This window comes from Lissotriton helveticus, chromosome 4_1, assembly GCF_964261635.1.
Source record: "Lissotriton helveticus chromosome 4_1, aLisHel1.1, whole genome shotgun sequence".
NCBI lineage: Eukaryota > Metazoa > Chordata > Amphibia > Caudata > Salamandridae > Lissotriton > Lissotriton helveticus.
The window spans coordinates 1,387,445,540-1,387,464,040 of NC_136063.1; the positions used below are offsets into that span (position 1 = coordinate 1,387,445,540).

At 45.8% G+C, this 18,501-nt stretch overlaps 1 long non-coding RNA gene across 2 annotated transcripts in view; it reads right to left on the reverse strand.

Moving 5' to 3' along the window:
- Positions 1-18,501, reverse strand: part of LOC144827524 (uncharacterized) — a 333,562-nt gene that overhangs the window by 236,633 nt on the left and 78,428 nt on the right. The window contains exon 3 of one of the 2 annotated variants that reach the window (XR_013610232.1): positions 8,406-8,615. The exons of the other annotated variant lie outside the window; for it this stretch is intronic. This is a non-coding gene — a long non-coding RNA (uncharacterized LOC144827524). The remainder of the gene's footprint in view (positions 1-8,405; positions 8,616-18,501) is intronic. 2 annotated transcript variants of the gene reach the window in all.

The following is an 18,501-nucleotide window of genomic DNA, read 5'->3' on the forward strand; positions in this document are numbered from 1 at the left end:
GGTTACAAACCACTGACAAAGGAAATAATGTTAAAATAGATTCATTTTTTTCAACTTAAAAAAAATATATATATAACCTTAATTTAATTTAAAAAATATCAAATATGATATTATAGATATATGAAATATACATTAAGGGGCCGATTCCGATTTCAGCTGGAAGGGCTCAGAACCATGTTCGGAGCCCTTCCGACCGAATCGGTCAGTCCAGGCCGGATTCCTTCCCGACCGAGCCATTCCGATGGGCTCGGTCGGGATGGAATCCGACTCGGAATTCCGGATTGCGGACAACAGCCTCGGAGAGCCCGTCCGCCATCAGGAAATCCTCCAGTACTCCCCTGGTCGCCTCTGTGCGACCGAGGGAGTACGATGGCAGCTTTTCACTGCCTTTCTGTGCCGGTCTGTCCGGCACGAAAAGGCAGTCAGAAGCTGTCTCTGGGGGAAGCAGCATCATGTCTGTGGGAAATTGACCAAGCGAACTCGGAAAAGGTTCTTGCTGTTGTTGAGAATAGTATTAACCCACTGTCTTCCCACATCAACACGTTGGATAATACTGCCCGTTGATCCCCGCACCCGGTGGTAGGCACCTTGGGGTGCAGGCCACAGGGATAAACTGCAACCCTACTTTCAGCAATGCAAGCATGCTTTCCGGTCGGAAAGCATGCTTGCATTGTAAGGTATACGAATGCGACCAAACCCTGTTCGGTAGCATCGTACTACCAGGGCTGTAACCGATGACAGCAGGTCGGTCAGTTGCAGCTCCTGCTCCAGCTCCTGCCCGATGTCGGACAGACTTAGGTCCGTCCGACATTGGAATAGGCCCCTAAATATTAGGATAAATATTGCCGATAAAATACGTAAATAACCTTATGTTAATTTGGTACAATGATCTTCAATGCGTAATAAAGAAACATTTTACTTTAGCAGGGATTTCTTTAATAAAATGGAAACAATTTTGATTTGATTTAATATATTTAAGTGAATTAAATAGTTGATTCAAAACTAGGTTTTTAGGGCCGCTGCATTATTCATTTTGTTCTACATTTAAAACAAATATATAAAATTAATTTACATTAATACTTAACAGAAAAATATTTTTACTATTTTCTTTAAAATGTTTAATATACTTTTAACACTTTCCACATATACCACGGGATCATTACACCCTAGTGCTGGAGAACTCCCTCTAGATGTGAAAAGTTACTAGTAGTCATTTCACACTCGTAAATTTGATTCCACTCCTTGTTTCAGGTAGTTGGAGACATGTAAGTCTATTTGGCAATTTTACATTTCGTGAAGCAAAGACAGTGGAATATTTTCCCTCTACAAGAAATCAACCTGGTCCAACGTAACTGGGGAGACTACACTGTAGGGGGTTTCAGATGCAGCGCTTCTCTTCTGGCCCTTTCACAAAGCAAGGGTAGCTATCCTATTTTCTGGACCAATCAATAGGATGGTCAAGACAATTAAAGCCAATACATCAGGAAGAATGGGGAGTGTTGTGGCCAGTGTGGAACAAAATAAATACCAGCTCACCCCCCTGTATGCATCAAATAGTAATCAAGACACCTTTCTTAAAACAGCAAATTCTGAGGTCTTTGTCTTGGCCGAAAGAGAGATTACCATTCGGGTGACCTAACTATAGTTATGAATAGCTCACTCAACAGATAATGTCAACATTATGGGTAGTCTGGCGCTTTTTCATAAGATATAAAGAATGGGTGGAATCCAGTGACTTATATGGCCTGTGAAGAATCCAGCAGCAACAAGAATCTGACAACTGTTTTTACATGCCAATTCACAAGTCCTATGCATGCCTTGACCACTTTTAGGTAAGAAGTAGCCTACTGGAACATATTCTGGAATCAGACATTAGTTCAATATCCTTCTCAGACCACACTCCAATATATATGGCACTTCCAGTAACTAGCACGGGAGGTCAGAAACTATTTAGAGACTGAATGTTACTCTTTTAGTACATAGAATGCTCCAAGAGTACCCGACAAAGAAATTTCAAGGGTTTAGGGCTGAAAAATTATACTTATGACATGGCTACCGTCAGCTTATGGAATATCCTGAAGCAGTCCTAAGGGTCAGATTTAGAGTGGCCAGAGCCTGCATTAAAAACTGGCATAAAGATCAAAGGACGCAACTACAGAGAGAACTGCCCCATTGACTACATTTTGGCAAAAAGTACTCACATTTAGAGAACAAGTGTGAGGGCTTGAAATGGACAGGGTTACATACACACATACTTGGCGGTAAAAAAAATATGTCTTAGGAGGCAAAGCAGGTCTTCTACTAGCTAGTAAATTAACTTAGGGGGTAGCAACAGATAGAGTAAAGACTTTAATAATTGTAATGAGAGATGAAGGCATTGTGGAAACATTTCAGGAGTTCTACCAGAAGCTACCTGGGAAAAAAGAACACGAATCGAGAGGAAACGGACGGAACACTATCTCCAGTCTCCCCAGATGACAAAAGTCTTGGAAGTACAAGTGGTGGCCCTCAAATACTTTATCACCTGGACAAGGCGGGTTCACATATCTCTTCAAGACTTTCTGAAGGTCTTTAGCCCCTATACACAAAAACCTATACAACTTGCTTGGCAGTGCAGGGCTTTTGTGATAGGGTAAATGCTTGACACAGTAATCTGAGAGATCTGTAAGCTCTACAAAGGCCCTTATTGGCCAATCTCCCATGCAAACAATGATGCAAAATTCTTTACTGGAATACTAGTAGCCAGATTGGGACACTCTTGCCTGGTTTGGTTTTACCAGTTCAATCAGGCTTTGTAATGTGTGGTCATTGAAATGATAACACTAAAAAGGTACTAGATATACAAGAGACTGTCCAATGAACTGGTAAAAATGCGATGCTTCTTACACTAGATGCGGAGAAAGCTTTTGATAGGATTAAATGAAGTTACCTGTGAAGGTGCCTAATTTGCTTAAGTCTGGACTATGCTCCATGGCACGGCTGCTAGCATGATACAAGAATCCTATGGGTTGACTGGGTCAGATGACTGGGTTAAACTCTAAATCATCAGATGACTGGGTTAGGCTCTACAACGGTGACTGTCAAGAGGGAAACATGGCAGGGGTGTCCTTTCTCACACTTATTGTTTACACTGTGCATGGAACCACTGGATAACCATATCCGGAGTAACATTGACATCAGAGGAATAGTCATAAGCAGTGATCAATTTAAACTTACTATGTTTGCTGATGAAGTGATGCTAAATGTAACTGAGCCAATGAAATCGACCTTGACTATGAAGGAAGAGTTGAAATAATTTCGCATAATTTCAAGACTTAAAATGAACTTTTTATATCTCTAAAATGTTATCCTTGAATGTCCCGTGGGCCAAGATCGAAACCCTCAGGACACAGTTTCCTTTTCAGTGGGCTACCACAGCTGTTACATACCTTGTGGTACTAACAGGCCAATCTACTTCTCAGATTGCAAAGCTACATTTTGTCCCCCCTCCTGAAAGACTGAAAAAGACCTCCAACGAAGGCACAGAGGCACCTTATCATAGCTATGGAACGTAACAGTCATGAAAATTACAGTCGTCCCTAGAAATATATTTGTTACAAACACCCAATTATAACAGTGCCCACAATCCTCAAACAATGAAACAGAGCACTAGGCAAGAGGCAAAGGCTTGGAATTTCACGCAAGCAGGTGTATCTGACCACTTCCATTGAACCAATGGCTGTCCCACATATATTGCACTACCATCACGCTTCACAACTGAGATACCTGGTGGATTGGGGTAACAGAAAAACTGACAAGCAAAGAAAACTGACTATCTTACAGCGAGCTGTCTCTTCTCTATGGTTGGACCTGTAGTTTTCAAAGCATAGAGGCATAGAAGCTGGGACCTATCCTCCTCTCTATATATTCGAATTACATCAGGCACCAGGGATGAGAATATAGACCATCTTTACCTCACCTTTTACACCCTTACATGGCAGCTCAGATTTCACACCGCAGCTGGAGAGAAGTGAATTTCAGGTCTGGAGAGACTGCAAGTATCTTAGGTTGGACTGCCTTTTTAATAAAGGACAAACTATCTCATTCAAAGACATTGAAGGTATCAATTACCTGAAAGAGAGAGATTTAATTTTCTACACCTGCATACCTGGGCTCTACTAATGACAATGTAGATCTCACAGTGTTTGGGACCTGGTTGTTTAATGGAGGCACTTAATTTCCAATATATACAAAATACTCTTAACAGACACCCCAGCTCCAAACACCATGTGGATTTAGAGATGGGAAAGGGAGTTAGCTCAGAATTTCAAGGAGACATAATGTAATAAGTAACGTGAAAGAACACACAAGACTATTATGTGTGCAAATGGGACAGAAACCTTCTTCAAAAATGTCAAACAATATTGGTGCCACTCCGTAGGTAGACTACATAAATGGAATATCAGACAGATGCTGGAGGGGCTGTGATGCCACTGGCTCCTTCGAACACTTGCTTGGGCTCTACCCCAAGTTAAATACGTTTTGGAAGGACACTCTAAAATATACTGATTTCATGTTTGACTTTCAGTTACCTAGACACCTGACAACAGTGCTGCTAGGGCTCGCTTACCCAGGGGCTTGCTCTCCAAGTTATACAAGGGAGAGCAACTTTCAATAACACTTAGCATATGCTTACGGCTGCTACGAGCTATGCAGAAGCAGAATAAGGCTCCAGAATGGAGAGACAGGATGTATGCATTATGGAACGTGTTAACAATGGAAACAGAGCTGTAGATCTTGGTCCGGTCTTTTTTATGAGTCCTGTCATCCACTTTGAGCTGTGAGTACACTAAATTTAGAGAACTTACATATCCACAACATTTGTTGAGATGCCTCAAATGGCTAACAGTGGAAATGAAGTATTGTTCTAGTAAAGGGTGTGCATATGTTGATACTGGCTTAGGAGTTTAGTAAGATTTATTATTATCCTACCCAGGCACCGATGGTGTAAACGATGGTGTAAAAGAGGAGTGTGGGGCGAAATATTTAATTTCAAGGCAAAGATATGTGTTATAAACACAAGTGAATAAAAGGGAAGTAGAACCTAAAAATTGCAATCTGCTACTTTAGTTCAACTGGTTCGACTGCAGTAAACAAATATGAACTCGTAGGATGCAGTACCTAATGAAATGAAAGACTGCAAATTGAAATGTGGTGTGTTGTTGCCTGTGGCATGGGGCCACATTCTCACAGACAGGGCTACAGTCCCTCATTCTGATTATGTACAATATAACAAATAATACGGAGTCAATATTAAAATCTATGAAGCATTCAACATTCATAAAATGTTTCCCATGAAGCATTCATTCAACATTCATAAAATGTTTCTCTTTTGATAATATTTTTATTGGTCTCTGACAACTTTACTATGAAGTTCTTTTTGCCTAGAAATGGGCGATGTATGTATTTATTTTTAATTTTATCTTTTTGCTTAAAAGGCAGAGTTCAGGCTTTGGCGTGTTGAACTTTATTGGATTAGACCAGGAATCTAATCAGACAAGATGCCTTGCATGCTTCAGACAAATATGTACATTGATGCATGCTTGTATCTTCTTCCAATATTACCGTGCATGGAAAACTCTCACATTCTGTACTCTTTCCATCTCCACCCTTATCAAGGTGGCAATCTGTTGGGTGGATGTAGAGTTCAGTGGGCGGGATACAAGTACATTATAGCCTATGGCACTTGATTACAGTGGCGGGGGATCGCTGCCACGTTATGATGGAGTATTCTGCTCACCAAACTGTAAATAAGACCCCATGAATTTGAAATAACTCCTGCTTGCTCTTTGCTACTAATCCACTGTAGCATCAATATATGCTGTTATCCTGCCAAACTGCAACTGCATTGATCTTACCGTTTCTTAATGCTCCCTCCTTCTCATGGGTAACTGACCTGCAATACTTGTCCCTCATTAAATTTTTCCTTACACCCATCAATTGCCCTATGTCTTATAGGCTTGGAAAATGAAATGATACACACAAAAACATATCATTTACAATGCCAAAGGTATCTAATTACACAATTATTATGCTCTAGAGTCCAACTAACACACCAAAAAGTGCATCTTCAAACTATAAAAAAATATATTTAGCAGTTTACAGGGTGAATGTTATGTAGTAATCTTATTTTCGAATGTAAGTTCGTATGATATCTTGAAAATGTTCTGTGGGTCCACCCCCAGTCAAGTACAGTGCTCTGGCGCCCTCTCTGGCAGCTTCACACTCTACAACACTGCACAAATACATTAATTAATAAATACATGTGGGTTAAGGCTTCGCTGTAACAAACATAGCCTCCTTAGTTAGTACCTCCCAAAAATGAGTGTTTGAGTTCTTTGCTGAAATAATAAAAGACTTGGGGCTTGATGCAACTGAAAGCACAGTCTTGATTTTAAAGCCATGCCTTCTTCAAGGCAAAGCACACAGGATGCATGATTGTGGCTACACAAGACACAAGTGCAGCCTTTGCCAGGAGCAGGCAAGACGCGACTGGTATCAGCCATGTTTGAGGTCCAGCTGAAGAAGAAGTGCTATAGTCTTATCTACTTTCTACATTTCTCTATGTCCTTTCATCATCAGACAATGCCATATATGGTAAAAGAGAGCAGTAAATCGTTCACAAATAAGACATTGTCTGAACTCATCAAAGAATGGCAGTTTTAAAAAGAATGTCCCTGGTAGCTGCTGAGAGTCACTGTTGTACTATTCCTTCTTTGAGGTAGCACTTCCAAACTCCCACTGCTTGGTGCAGCGCATGTGCACAAGCGTACACACGTATAGACGTGCACTGTCTTTTCTGCGCTTTCGCATTTCACCGTGGCTGAGTGACACTGAAGCGTCTTAACATTCAGAAAACAGTGGGGTAGGAAGGATTCTTTTTGGTTGGATCATTCGGGTACAAAATGGGGGACAAAAAGAAGAGGTGAAACAAAACAAGAATGAAGCGTGCTCATGCACAGAAATGAGCACAGCACCATTCAAAACATGGCTGGACAGTGCGCCTGACGGGCAGGTGTTCCAGCAGTAATTGGAAGGGGAAAATGAATAATGCAATCTATCCCTTTGCAGAAGGAGGGGCGCAGCTTACCGCAGCTGGGAAGAGGGGTGCACTCGTCAATGGTCCAATCAGACAATGGAAACAAAATATATTAGCTTGAGCACAGGCCCTCTACCATGGTAGGTGACAGGCAGGGTAAATGTCCCCAGAACGACCCGCATTCTCTTTTCTGAGTCCCCTGGCTATTTGTTTAGGGTCACTCTTTCTGCACTCATGTCAAAGCCGCCTTCTTTCTCCATTATTGGAGCACTTGCGCTGCCTCTCTTGCGCTACAGCGTAGGGTAATTATGTTTGACGGTTAGGTGCCTCTGTCCGAGGAACTTCATTTTTTTAATATGCAAATAGATCTCTGGACGCTAATGATTTAGCTCCAACATGTCTTTTTTTGCCACTACGCCACTTCAACTGTTAACTACACAACCCAAGAAATAAGTATCTGTAGATTAAATGTGATATTTTGTGTCTTAACTCATCAATATTTAGTAGAAACCTGCTTCTACATTTTATAACGTTCAAGGGTAATCCGACCTTCTCCAGTAGCTAATTCTCCTGAACTCACACTGACATAGACGGCAGCCATTTTACCGTAAATTGGTAAGCTGACTTACACATGCATTGTGTATTTAGAGGGCGGCAATAACTGCTGGACTTGCGCATAGGCTGCATTGTATACGTTTCTTTACCAATTTAAATTTGGTGGCCAAAACTTCCTTAACCGATTCCTGGAAGGGAAGATATTTTCAGAAGCCCCTACTACATGATGTCAATTGGAAGATTCCAATTGTCACCAACCAACAAAAAAGTGTTGTAGGTATGAGTGCTTCTGAAAGGGCAAGCTACACAGAAGGTTGCTGTAATTCTTGAAAAAGTACAAAATCACAATGAAATATCTAAAATGCAGTTAAGCGTTTAAATGCCCCACAGTGTTTTTTGGCAAGAGACACAAGAACTAAACAGAAAGTCTACTCAGTATTTAACACGTGTATTTAAGTTATAAGGTCTCATTCAAGAACGAATACATGGAGATAGTTCTGTTATCCTAATGAAATGTAAGTCAACGGGTTTACATTTTTTAAGTCACCTCTTTTTTTTTAATGCAAAAGTGGCACAAGACAAAAAATTCAATCTAAAATGGAAGCATGTGTGGCAATAGAGGCCTCAGCAAGAGCATAGGTGTCCCTAGCAAGAGCATAAAGCACAAACATAGTTAAGAAACGTTCATACATCATGCAGCTTTAATATCAAGACAAATCTTTTGCATAAACCCCAATTGCCATCTTTAGTAAGGCTAGGGCCTCGCGAGTACCTCACTGAAGATAATTTTGTTCAGCCATCACTAGTTTCTGCTAGAGGCTTTTGTTTGTTTCACAGCATTTTGGAGGAAGTTACCAGGGCCCTGAAAGTGATTCAGGGATTGACAGAAGGTATAATGCAGCAACAAGAGCGAGGATCTCCAACCTCCAGCAAAGTGACTGCCCTGTTGATGATGTCACGCGATGCTCAGTATCCATCACTTCTGCAAAAGGAAATGCAACAAGATTGGTGGTCCTGGGTCATATCATTCCAGAGTAACACTGAAAAAATTTAACATTGAAGAGGGGGAAAAAACGTTTTGCCTCTGCTATGGATTTTCTTAGACTGTAGATCTTAGAGAGCATATGGCTCAAATGAGGGTTGAGTACATCTGCATTCCTTGATAAACGTATTACCTATAGCTGCATTGTGTTTGCTAGCGCTTTTGTACATGCTGGGCATGCCGTAACTTAAAATACTTCTCTCTGTTGCAGACAGATCAAATGTTCTAAATCTCAATGCATTCTCCCAGTCTGGATAAAAAACCTCTCAGCGGGTAATGATTGCCAAAGAACTCACTAAAATTGTATAAAATGTCTCAAATCTATTTGATAAAAGACATATTTATAAGAAAAAGAAATACATTCTCGGGAGAATACTTAGTTTTTCTTTAGGATAGAACCAAAAGTACAGTTATGATCTCCTTAAAATACGTTTTGCAGTCATTCTGGCTGAATAGCTACGGTTAAGCTTCTTGTCGTATGTGGACATTTTGAAACGAGCCAACAGTATATACAGTACTTCTGCTGCTTGTATTCTAGTAGCACAGTTAACAGTCAATATCACACATCAAGTAAGGAATATATGAATATACCGTGTGTGTAGTGTTTCTACATTAGTTATCAGCCAGTGAGTCATCTCAAGCTTGTAAACTCACCTCGTTTCCCCTCTGTGCTCGTTTTACCTTTTGTCTAGCCTAAAGCTGCTTACCCTTCTTCGAACGTTATCTTGAAGGTTATCCCCTCTGCACTCGTCGTTCAGGTAGCAGTTTGGTAACCTTCATCTCAAGTTGTCTCCCACTCTCCTCCCATTTTCCACAAACTCAGTTGTCTGGAAAGCAAGAAAGCCCAGACTTACCACCTTAAAGGGGCTCGATCACGAATCAACGAATAATCCAAATTCAGCCAGTGAATGGTGAATTGGGAGTCTTTCACCCGTACATAAAATCAGATGAAAGCAGACTAGCCAAAAATGAGGAATAATTTACAGAAATCATCAAGGAGGCATGCTATTCCTCATTCCCATGCTATTCCTCATTCCAGCTGCAAAACTCAGAATGGCCCTGTAAATGGGTGATGATACTGTACGGAAAAGTTAACACCACACTCTGCATTACCATTTCCCCTGCATCAGTCCACTTGTGATCAGCTCCCCAGGGCTGGACTGGGAACCCCAAAGTAGCCCTGGCAATTTTGTCGGATCAGCTCAGTGGGGGAGCAGGGGGGATATAAAGCACTGCTGCTTAGCTACTGGCGACCAATACTGCAGCACCGCACCAAAAGACCAGCTCCCCAGTAACAAAACCGGCTCCCACGCTTTTAGCTTCCCGTGGGAAATGCCTGATGCCGATACGGCCAATCCAGCCCTGTAGCTCCCTAATGTTATAATGTTGAGGGCCTTTTTAGCCCTCTCATATCAGTCCAACTTAAACCTACCTCTTCTATCTACAGAAAATAAAACAAACACATATGTAGCGCCACACCCCTAGCAACCTTGCTACTTGACCTAATGGAGAGTGTAAGATGGTGCTTTGATTCTTCAACCCTCCTCTCTTCTGCTGGAACTTCTGACCCTTGCCACAAAAGTCCTAGATGGGACTGAGGACCTGATGTACAACCCACCAATTTGCGATTTGCAATTTGCATTGCATTTGCGACTCGCAATTTGCGACTCGCAATTTGTGACTCGCAAATTGGGATGCACAACAGTGTCTCAGACACTGTTTGCGATTTCTAATGGAGTCGCAAATTGCATGCTTAATTAATATTAATGAGGCAGGCGCAATTGGCGACCCCATTAGGAATGGCGACCACTCACAGGGATGGTGCCCTGTTGACTGCTATTTTAAATAAAGCCGTTTTTTTTAATGCATCCCGTTTTCCTTAAAGGAAAACGGGATGCATTTAACCGCATGCGCGCTAGCGGTTTTCCCGCTGCGCGCTGCGTTTTTTTAAAAAACGCGTTACATGACAAGCTCACTTTGAGCGCGGAAGGGGTTAAAAAAGAAAAATGCAACTTTTCAGTTTCATTTTTTTAAGGGCAGGCAGTGGTCCCTGGGACCACTCCCTGCTCTGAAAAAAGATTTTCTCACATACTCACAAAGGGGAAGGGATCCCTGAGGACCCCTTCCTGGTAACGAGTGGTTTAAACTGCAAGTGTTTTGCGGCCACAAATGCGGTCGCAAAAGAAAAGTACATGGCATGGTGACTCGCTATTAGGAAGGGACGCCCCTTCCTAATAGCGAGAGCCGCAAATGATATTTTGCGAGTTAGTGACTCGCAAAATAGCCTTTGTACGTGCCATTACCCTTTTTTGCGGTCGCAAACGGGAGGGCCTGCCGTTTGCGGCTGCAAAAAAGGGTTGTACACTGGCCCCAAGCGAGGTGGGGTACTACCCACTTTTCCTGCTTAAAAGTCAAGTTTGGCTCACCAACCACCAAAAGAAAAATCGGCTTCCACCTAAACAAGTTTCCCTATTGGCACTATGCCTCAACCACAATAACTTGAATAGCAACTGCAGAGAGAAACAGAGTATATGTTATAACTACAGGTGGCCTCAGAAACTCTCTGATACTCCTTTCTAGATGTCCCTCACAAAATATAAAAAGAGTACTTTCAAACCTGCATAGCTGAATGTCGGACAAGGAACTCTTCAGGCATACCACATTCTAACACCCATTATGTTGTCATTATTATAAGTACCAATGGCAGAGCTACCATGCAACAAACTTGTGTTACATTTTGAAGAAGAGAGAGGCACTCCCTGCAATAAATATTGCTACCCCCACCACTGTGCTGCCAGCGCAGGGTACTTAGCAACCTCTAGGATGTTAATGATTTCATTGTATTTTCTGTGCCTGTCTGCTGCCTGCGTATTTTCCTCTGTGTTTCACCCGCTAGTTGTATTTTCATTTGTGCCTCTTCCCGCCGCTCCTGCCCCTGCGGCCCCGCCACCCGGTCAGTCCCACTCAAGCCTCACAGTCCCCTGCTCCCGCCCCCCTCCCCTACTAAAGGACGACCGCTGCGGGGGAGCGCATGTGATTCCTTGACCTCCGGTCAAGTTGCACTCTCCCCAGCAGCGCCGCCCCTCAGCCGGTTCCAGTCTTGAGCCTCTCACACCAGGGTTCGAGGCTGCTGCGGTACCTGTGATTTCATTGTATATTCTGTCCCTGTCTGCGGCCTGCGTATTTTCTTCTGTGTTTTCACCCGCTAGTTGTATTTTCATTTGTGCCTCTTCCCGCCGCTCCTGACCCTGCGGCCCCGTCCCCGGTCAGTCCCGCTCCCGTCTCCCACTCTCCTGCCCCCGCGGCCCTCCCCTACTAAATGGCAACCACCGTGCGGTCGCACCGCTGGCGCACCAAAGGCACGCCAGGAGCAAGCCCATCTGCGCCCGTCCGCGACCTGACCGCGACCAGCACCCGGAACCCTGGGTCTCCCAACTCCCACTGGTATGAATCAGCCTGCCTACTCGCCCTCAACCCCGAAGGGCAAGCCGATTGCGTAAGATCAACAAGACCCATGGGCAGTTCTCGTGCGGCCATTGCCGAAGATCCTTAACCATCGACATGACGCCCACAGCCACCGAAGGACCTCCCACTGGATAACCCACAGAAACCCTTAATTGCATCCTTCTCAAGGTGCCCTCCCTACACCGTCACGCCGTGGAGATCTGGGACCTGATCGACACCCTCTCGCCCGACGTCGCATTCTTCACGGAAACCTGGACCAACGCCACCTCCGGCCCCAAGATCGCCACAGCTATCTCTGACAGCTACAAGACCCAGAGAAAGGACCGCCCACACTCGCCATCGCACACAAGACCCCCCCTCCGGCTCGCCACATCCAGAACCAGCGACCACACTCCAACACGGAACACCTCCACTTCCAGATCCAGACCAACCCCAGGACCACGCTACGTGGCACCCTCATCTACAGACCACCAGGACCCCATGCCCAGCCCGCTACGACCATCACCGAGCTTGCCACACCCCACGCCATCACCTCCACCGACTACATCCTGCTCGGGGACCTGAACTTCCACCTCGAGAACAGCCAGGACCCCGACTCCACCACTCTCCTCGAGAACCTCGCCAACCTAGGACTGAAACAGCTTGTCGATCATGCCCACCCACAGAGCTGGACCCCATCTTCGCGGGAGGATCTAACATCCACTTCAGCCACACCACCCAGCCCCTTTGGACAGACCACCACTGCGTCCATTTCACTGTCAACAACCCCACTGCACCCAAGCCTGCCCCGCGCCCGCCTCGACAGAACTGGAGCAGGGTCACTGAGGAACACCTGAACTCCACCCTCCTCCAAGACCCCCCCCCCCCCGGGGCTACCACCAACACCAACTCCGCAGCCAAGGGATTCCACCGCAGGGTCTTGTGCTACGCCGACAAGCTGGCACCTCACCGACACACCGCCAAACAACGCCCGCTAAAGGCTGCCTGGTTCACCACCGAACTCCAAGAAGCCAGGCACACCTGGAGACATTTGGAGAAAACCTGTCAGAACCTGAATACCACGAAAGCGCGAAACCTTCACAAGATCACTATGAAGGACTACCACAAACGTATAAGGGACACCAAAAGAACCTTCATCAGAGACGAAGTCAAGACAAACACATCCAACACGAAGGAACTGTTCAACGTCATTCAGCAGTTCGCAAAACCATCCTGCGAAGCCACTGACATCGCACCCTCCCAGGAACTATGCGACAAACTCAGCTCCTACTTCAACCAGAAGATCAAGGCCATATATGATCATTTCAGCGAGCCGGCAGAAGAAATCACCACACCACCCACCACCGCCGAGAACCGACCATCACCTCCTGGGCCACCTCGTCTGCCGAGCTCATCTCCTCAACCATTAAGAAGACACACTCAGGAGCCCCCACGGACCCCTGCCCCCCTCACATCTTCCACAGGGCCGCCGCTGCCATCGCTCCAGAACTAGGACACACTATCAACTCCTCCCTCACATCCGGCACCTTCCCTGAAGACTGGAAACGCACAGAGGTGAAACCCCTCAAGAAACCAACGGCCGACCCAATAGACCTGAAGAACTACTGGCCTATATCTCTCCTCCCGTTCGCTGCCAAAGTCACTGAACGACTCGTGAACGCCCAGCTGACCATCTTCATCAAAGAAAACTGCAATCTACACGTTTCCCAGTCTGGCTTCCACAGCAACCACAGCACCGAGACCGCCCTCCTCGCTGCCACCGACGACATCCGCATGTTGCTCGACCAGGGACACACCGTAGCCCTCATCCTCTTAGACCTCTCCGCAGCCTTCGACACCGTCTCGCATCGCACACTAGCCACCAGACTCCACAACGCAGGAATTCAAGGATCCTCCCTCGACTGGATCCAATCCTTCCTCTCTGGCAGAACCCAGAGGATCAGACACCCCCCTTTCCTCTCCGCCCCCACTGACATCGTCTGCGGAGTACCCAAGGGATCTTCACTAAGCCCAACGCTCTTCAACATCTACATGGCCCCTATCATCGCCATCGTCAGACAGCACGGGCTTAGCATCGTACCCTACGCCGACGACACCCAACACATCCTCTCCCTCACCAAGAACCCAGAAATCACCAGACTCAGCTTCCAAGAAGGAATAAGAAGTGTAGCAGCTTGGATGAAGGACAGCTGCATAAAGCTCAACTCCGAGAAGACCGAGGTCCTCATCCTCGGACCCTGCACCTCTACATGGGACAACACCTGGTGGCCCTCCGCCCTCGGGAGCCCACCCACCCCGACTGACCACGCTCAGAACCTCGGCATTATCCTCGACTCCTCGCTCTCCATGAACCGCCAGATCAACGCCGTCTCCCCCACCAGTTTCAAACGCCTCCGCATCCTACGCAAGACTTTCAAATGAATCCCCCACCGACTGCAGAAAGACCGTCACCCACACACTCATCACCAACAGACTTGACTACGACAACACCCTCTGTGCCGGAATCAACAATACTCCTCTAAGCAAGCCCCAGACCATCCAGAACGCTGCCGCCATACTCGTCCTAGGAACACCGCGCCACGAACATATGACCCAACACCTCCGAAGCCTTCACTGGCTCCCCGTCGAGAAGAGGATCACCTACAAACTCCTCACCCACGCCTACAAATCTCTCAACATCGGACCCAAATACCTCAACGACCGAGTATGTTTCCACGTACCCAATAGAAACCTCCGCTCCGCAGACCTCGCCCTGGCGGAGGTCTCCCGCATCCGCAGAAGCAGATCGGGCAGGAGAGCTTTCTCCCACATCGCGGCCAAAACCTGCACCCTGCTCCCGGTCAACATCAGACGCTCCCCAACACTCCACTTGTTCAGGAAGGACCTCAAGTCCTGGCTTTTCGACTGCCCCGGAGCTGCACCCCCCTCCCCAGCGCCTTGAGACCCTCATTGGTGAGTAGGGCGCTTTATAAACCACTGATTGATTGATTGAAGTATGTAAGATCATAAATTAGCTCAAATCCATGGCCCTTCCTACCACAATGTCATGGTCATCGAACTGCACCATCTACCCTGAAGCCACTCGTCAAAAGCCTCATTAATGCCTCACACAGGGAATCTCTAAATAGCTTAGGCACTCTTCTATTTTTGAAGTCTAATGTGGACCACAAGGCCTTTGTAAAGGTATTAAGAACATTCTTAGTGAGTTCGGGGTAGGTTCCACTTGTAAAAAGGTAAGGAAATCTCTGCGATGAACACCAAGGACCACACATTCGACTAGGGTCCAGGAATAAGCTTGGTCATTAATACTCATGGACAACTTATTTTGACACTGTTGACCAAATATCGTTCTTAACCACTTGGCTGCTAAGGGTGCTCGATGAGCTCCATTGACTTTCCATTGAAATCAATGGAAAGTCCATGACGAGTTACCCTTGTCATTAGCGCTGAAGGGGTTAAAAGTATGGGAATGTCAGGCGCGGCACTGACTTGGTTTCAGTCCTTTCTCAGTGACCGCTTCTTTCAGGTCTTTGAGGAAGTTGTGGTGTTCTTCCGGTTACCTCTCAGCTGTGGAGTTCCACAGGGCTCTGCCCTGAGCCCCACGGTTTTTAATATCTACATGAGTCCTCTTGCAGAGGTTGTCCATCCATTCGGCCTTAAGATCATATCCTACGCAGACGACACTCAGTTTGTGGTAGCACTAAATCTCTCTGAGGGGTCGTCTAGCACTCTAGGTCCTTGCCTAGAAGCGGTGGCAGAGTGGATGGAACTCTCTTGCCTCAGGCTCAACGGGGACAAAACGGAGATCATGTTCCTCAGCAACCCGCCATCTCCCGTCCCCGCTCTTCTGTGGCCGGTCTGCTTCGGCCCTGCTCCACCTTCAAAGACACAGATTAAGAGCCTTGGCATGTGGCTTGACATCTCTCTTGATTTTAACCATCAAGCCACCAAGCTCTCAGCCACCTGCTATGGACTGATGAGAATGTTGTGGAAAATCATCCCCCTTCTCCCCTTCCAGGTGAGAAGGTTTATGGTACAGGCTCTTATACTCTCTCGCCTTGATTATGGGAACGCCCTATATCTTGGAACCCCTCAACTTACCATCCACAAACTGCAAGTAATGCAGAACTGTAAAGCTCGCCTGCTTTTCCAGACTCCGCTGTGGCAGTCTGCAAAACCAGCACTGAGGAGTCTTCATTGGCTCCCTATTCCGGCCAGGATACAGTTTAAAGCTATGTGCCAGGCTCATAAACCCTTTTGGAAGACTGGCCCGGTTATCACTCATTCCCTGGTCACCCCCTATCTTTCTCACAAAACCTTGTGCTCCAGTTCCCTATGCCTGGCCACCCCCAAGAAAATACGTAGATCCAGATGGGGTGGACGCTCATTCTCGTTTAATGCCGCAAAGATCTGGAACACTCTCCCCCTTGCTCTTCAAGAGAACAACAATCTCCTGGCCTTCCGGAAGCTCCTGAAAACCCATCTCTTCAAGACGCTTCCATAACATCATGGCCTCTGCTTTTTCTGCTCTTCTATCAACAAGTGATGGGAGGCCTTAGGGTAGCCATGCACTATACACATAGAAATGTATTCATTCATTCATTGTGAGGCTGGCACTCATAAAACAGCGTTAACTTTTCTGCATCCTTGTTTAACAGGACTCACCAGGAACAATTGTCCACATCCACCATCATCTGATGGGCCCACAAGATTATAAACTCTCTTTAATGACTATATGATGATTCCCACAAACATCTTTCATAATTGCCACACTGCAACATGGGATACAATATGTACATTGACAACACCTGGATTAGAGTTGCATAACCAGACAGGGTATGCGCCAAACCAAGTAGGCAAGTAATTGATTCCATAATGCACACCTGGCTGTTTCTCAATACCAAGGTTTTGCTTCTATTTTCTGATGACTGCAACTTTCCTTCTCTACCAGCACACCACCTGCTGTTTTTTAAAGGGTCTGAAACTTAATGGCCACACTAGATGTAAGCCACTAATTGATTCCACCAGTAAACAACATTACTATGCCCATACTTTACCATCCAAGCATCTTACATAGAATTATCCTCCAGGAACTTTCCCCTTGAAGCTTTGTCTTGGCAACGGTCCTTTCAATATCCAACTATTCTAATGCACTATCCTGCACAAGATCACACAAAATCATGTGACCTACCTTATCTTTATCCTGAGGTGTAGGCAATAGCCATGCATGCTGATCTCAATCCATGATTTCTTGGCCCTAAAAGAGGTGCTATTCAAGACGAGAGCCATCATACAAGATCAATAGGACTCCTACTTTTCCAGAAAATGATGATACCTTACCAGCTGACCAAAAGCCTGTGGTTGGCCCCCCGACAAGATACAAAACTTTAGGAGGCAGAACACTACATGTACAATGTTCTTTTCTATGAGACTCACTCCCTCTACCCCTTCAGCTAGATGCAGAGCTTCTGGGAATCAGATCAGCCATGAAAATACATGCGGTCAAAAGGCTCTTTGCTCACATCCCAACCAAATGTCTTGAGACCCAGCAATTATCCACTAATAATAATAAAATAATAATAAAAGGGGTCTTATCTTGCGCAAACTTAGCCCAATGGGCGTCAAGGCGCCTAATTCCAAAGCCAGCTCATAGCAGTCACCCTGCGATTCAGCCTGTGTAGGCCCTTGAAAAGCACCACGTTTTTAAGGCCTTTTTAAACAGCGCTAGAGAGGGTAGAGTCTTGATCTCCATAGGCAGGATGTTCCAGAGCTGGGGGGCAGTGACAGAAAAGGCCCTGGCTCCCCATCTGGTGAGCTTAAAGCGAGGAACAACAAGCTGAAATAGTCCCGAAGAACGAAGACACCTTGTAGGATGGTAGCGAGTAAGCAGAGAACTGATAGCACCTTTAGGTCCATCCTCGAGAGCTCTGTAGGTCAGACACAGAATTTTAAAATAAATTCTGTGCTGAATAGGCAGCCAATGTAGGTCTCTCCTCGCAGTAGTAGCAGAAGAAGTCCTAGAGAGGTCTAGGACAAAACGTGCAGCAGCATTCTGCACGATTTGCAGCCGATGTATAAGGCCCTTGTTGGACTCCATGTAGAGAGAGTTGCAATAATCTAACCTGGAACCAACAAGGGCGACTGCAATCTGCTTACGTGCTTGAAGAGACAGATAGCTGCGAATTCTATTGAGCGTCCTGATCACGCCCCAACAGGTTGCAACAGTCCGATTCACCTGAGGAGACATCGAGAGTGAAGTATCAAACACCACACCCAGATTTCTGGCAGATTGAGAGGGGGTGGGGCAGGTGCCAAGAGAGGAAGGCCACCACTCACTCGACCAGACATCTTGGTCCTTCCC